This window comes from Schistocerca serialis, chromosome 8 (genome assembly GCF_023864345.2).
Source record: "Schistocerca serialis cubense isolate TAMUIC-IGC-003099 chromosome 8, iqSchSeri2.2, whole genome shotgun sequence".
In the NCBI taxonomy this organism is placed as follows: domain Eukaryota; kingdom Metazoa; phylum Arthropoda; class Insecta; order Orthoptera; family Acrididae; genus Schistocerca; species Schistocerca serialis.
The window spans coordinates 596007377-596011716 of record NC_064645.1 but is presented as its reverse complement, the minus strand read 5'-3'; the positions used below and the strand labels follow the sequence as shown (position 1 = coordinate 596011716).

General features: G+C 39.9%; 1 pseudogene; it reads right to left on the bottom strand.

Moving 5' to 3' along the window:
* Window positions 1-1248: 1248 nt before the first annotated feature.
* LOC126417263 (5S ribosomal RNA) lies at window positions 1249-1366 on the bottom strand (annotated as a pseudogene).
* Window positions 1367-4340: the final 2974 nt, after the last annotated feature.

The window sequence follows — 4340 nt, the reverse complement described above, 5'->3', positions numbered from 1 at the left end:
GACGTGAATTTGCCTCTCTCTCTTCTTATATAAATACCAAACGCAGTGTTTGGCATGTCGTATCTGCCGTGGTCGTACTGTTTGCGTTCCCTGAGAATCTGGCCGCTGTACATCGAAAAGTAAACACAGGATCCAGCAAACGCTATTCGAACGCCACCTTGTTTACGCTGATTTCGTGCTTGCTGTATTCGCTGGAACATATATGTAAATGCTCGTATAATGTTGGTAAGCAGTGAATTTCTCTCTGAAAATGCGCAGCCATGTGTTATTTGATTAGTAAGTGTTTTCCTTCGGAGAGAAGTTTTTATGAAGCCAGTTAACTATTTTTAAATCTCTTACATTTCGCAGATATTAAAATCACCGGTGTTCTTACGAGCTACAAAAGGACGTAGTTTCGGTTCCATCGGTGCATGTTTGCACAACAACTGGAAATAATCGGGCAAATCTTCAGCAGCAGTTGTTTTTGGAATGTTTGGCTTAGCGATGAAAGCAATGACAACAAATTAAGTTCAGATTTCTCGCTTTTTAATAATGGAACGAGCCTGTCATTTTTAAATTTATTGTCATTTACAATGGTTCGTTTGTTAGTAATATATTTAGAGTGTACCCAAACAGAGCTAGGAAGATACATCTCTGATTATTATTCATGAAAATGATATTCCTTTGTTACTGATTTGAAAATTTCAGGTATAAACTCTTGTGGATGTAGATTGAAGGAGAAAGGATTGTTTCTTGTAAAACTAAATCTTTCACCGGTGTATTTTAAGTTTTTATTTACGAAGCGGTTCGAAGGCTTTGCTTCATCTTCAGTTTGGGATTGAAGCATTGATCCTGGGAAACCGACAATGTCGAATTATCAGCAGCCCTGTGCATCTGCATTGTGTCCTTTCATCGAGAAGACTGCATTTCTATATAACAGACCAAAGCGAGAAGTAGTGGCAGAAATACTGTTTAAGTGAAAGACACGTGACGTATTCTGGAATCAAGAGGCCGGCCTGTGCCATTTTAAGTAATTTATGTATGCTTCAAGCCTATAAACTCCTCCCGCACAGGTCATGGAAGCCCAAAGGTACCGACTGGTCGCCGTGTCATCCTCAGCCCATATGCGTCACGGGACGCGGATATGGAGGGGCATCAGCACACCGCTCTCCCGGCTGTATGTCAGTTTACGAGACCGGAGCCGCTACTTCTCAATGCTTCAATGCTTCAATCCTCAGTTTGCCTCACAATGGCTTAGTGCACCCCGCTTGCCAACAGCGCTCGGCAGACCGGATGGTCACCCATCCAAGTGCTAGCCCAGCCCGACAGCGTTTAACTTCGGTGATCTGACGGGAATCGGTGTTACCACTGCGGCAAGGCCGTTGGCAAGCCTATAAAGACTATTAGATATTAGCATGTTTTTCATGTCTTGCTTAAACATGCTTAATATTTGTGTTATTCACCTCTGCAGGCAATTTGTTAAAGATTACTTTAGGTTCACGTTGCCTATTTTTCTGATGTAGTTCGTTGCTATGCCTTTCTATGGAAGCTATTCCTATTTCTAGTTTCATAATAGTGAAATTACTTGTTGATTACTGAAAATTAACCACGTGATTTAAAAATAAATCTTTCACGCGGCAGTGTAGTGTATGTTGTTTTGGTACTTCCTGGTAGAGTAAAGCTATGTGTCTTATCTGGTCTTGATCTCGGACCCTTCCCTTTCACGGAAGATGTTCTCACAGACTGAATAACCACGACCTGACCCATGGTCCACCCTCCCAGCTTCATTTCTGCCCCTACTTTACGAACTCCGCCCCTACTTTCCTAACTCCACAGAAGTTCTCTGATAAAATTTTCTGGACTAGCTCGCCTGGAAGAAAAGGTACTGCTATAGCCACACCCTGTTGGGTTGTTTCCAGAATGAATCTTCCACATTGTAGTGAGTTCCAGTCCCAGTCTAGTACATAGTGTTAATGTATCAAAGTTTCAACGCGGGGCATACTCTACAGTGGAAACATTCTTTCAGTTAAATATTCAGCTTATGACTGTGACAATGGTATACATATACGTCTAACGCCTTGCAGGTTCTGCCGGATTTATTTTATCGTGGACTTTTACCGTGTTACAATTATTATGGGAAACAGATGAAACCCGAAATTTTTGTTATTTATTAATTTACTTATTTACTAGCTGACAAGCCTGAAATTGCTCCAGCATTCATTTTGGCAGATCTCTATTAGAAGCGTATTCTTATATATACTTCTGCAATAGACTTAGTGTGAGTCCATTCCGCAGAGTTTCTGTAAGCTGGGGGCAACTACTTCGGGTGTCTACAGCTCGATTTTGGAAACATCTCTTTAAACCGGCTAATCATAACTCTATAGACGATTATTGTTTTCGCTTCAGCCGTTTGCGCTTCGCAGTTGAAAGCTGTTAAAAGCTCTGTCTGGTTTCTACGATTTCCTTAACTCGAATCGACTGTAGGAGTGACTTCGTAAGAGTAGTTAAGAATAAATGCATTAACACTCCATGGACGACGTGGAATTTTTTCACGCATCTCAGTGTTTATGAAGTCATATCTCTTAAACTATGTGTCGTACAATGGTTTATTTGCGTAGGTACATTCAGCAGCATATGTGGATAATTTCTGCGAAATATATTGCGGATACAGTAAGTAGCAACGAAATTCAAACGCCATGCATGATGCGGTAATTTTCCACGCATCTCACTAATTATGACATCATGTCTTCTGAACTATGATAGGTGGGGGTTTTTACCCTCACACCGATTCTTGCCTGACGCTGAAGAATATGTGTGTTCAATTTGGTTGAAATCGGTTGAGTGGTTTAGGAGGAGGTGTGGAACATACATGCATGCATACACCCTTACAAACATCCATTTTTATAGTATATATGAATTTGTTTATTTTTACATTGTAATTACCTGCTGTTTGATTTACAATAGCGGGTTACGGAAATGTTTATAAAATATGAGATGTTGTAGAGCATGCAGAGTACTTGAGTGAATAATATATTCCTATTGTCGCTGTTTCAGCTTACTTATTCTTGGTATGCGCTCAGTTATAATTAGTGAGTTACCTATCCCTAGACATCGTAGAGCGGCCCTCCACCTCCAACCACACAAACGAAATATTTTAACATTTAACTTTAGGAAAAATAATGAAATATAATTACCGTCTACTACCAATACTTTACTCCTACAAATGAGCAGAGGTCTCGGAAGGGCTCGAATACCACCAGTCATACCGTTAAACTACAAACTATTCCTAAACAACTGTATCATATCAATAGTATCGAACGTGATGTGGTAATATTGAAGTCTAGCAGAGCCCGTTGGGTCTGTTACTATACTATTGAAATATAATATACTATTGAAATATAATATACTATTGAAATACCAAATTCTGTTAATAAATTCACACAAAAATATAACGAAGCATGATACTTCCAGAGTTTTGCATTTATAGACTACATGTGCATGGAGCCTTCAGAGCACAAGGGAATCAAGTCCATTTTCAGTTATTATTGACTTATTCTTCTCTTAAGTGCTATACATCAGGCTGCTTTCAAAACATAAAAGATTCATGTCTAGACACTGTAAACAAGTGCTGTAGGACTGGCAGTACTGTTGATCATGGAGGGAAATAGACTCTTGTTCAGAGCTCAGTGGGAACATGTCCACTGTCACAGTTTGCATCGTATGTTTATTGGGTGTGTGGGATCTAATTAAAGTGTACTGATGGTTATGAGTGATTCGTCCGAATATAAGGAAGATAACTCATGGAAATATCAGCGTTTAGCTTAGGTAACTTAATAAGTACTTTGTAAATTTGTTACGTGAGAATTAACTAACGAGTTAATAACCATCCTGCACTGTTGAGCTTCTGTCTGTGAGAATATTTTATGGCACTTTCACGGTAACTGTACGTTACATTTGCACATTTTTCTTTTAATGCAGGGAAGGATACAGCTGCTGAAGAAGGTGGTGCTTTTGCAGCAGCAGACAATAATGTCTGCAATTGGAAAGGAGCAGAGAGCAGAGGAAGAAGACGTTTTCACCGTTCTGAGAAGCGGGAAGGGAGTATTAGGAAACGACAGCTTTAACTACAGGCAACGGCGTCAGAATTCCAGCTAAAAGCCTTCCTACTAACGGCCCCAGCTGCAAGCCGCAATGCCACGACCAACGTAAGCTAGAAGAGAGATAGATTTCATTTCTACTGAAAACTCAGTGATTACAGTCAGCACATCCGACTATGAGGTCCAAGAAAGAGTTTATTCCGCAAATTCTTAGAATATAAGCTTCAAATATTTCTTGAGGATTGCAACGTAAGCTCTACATAT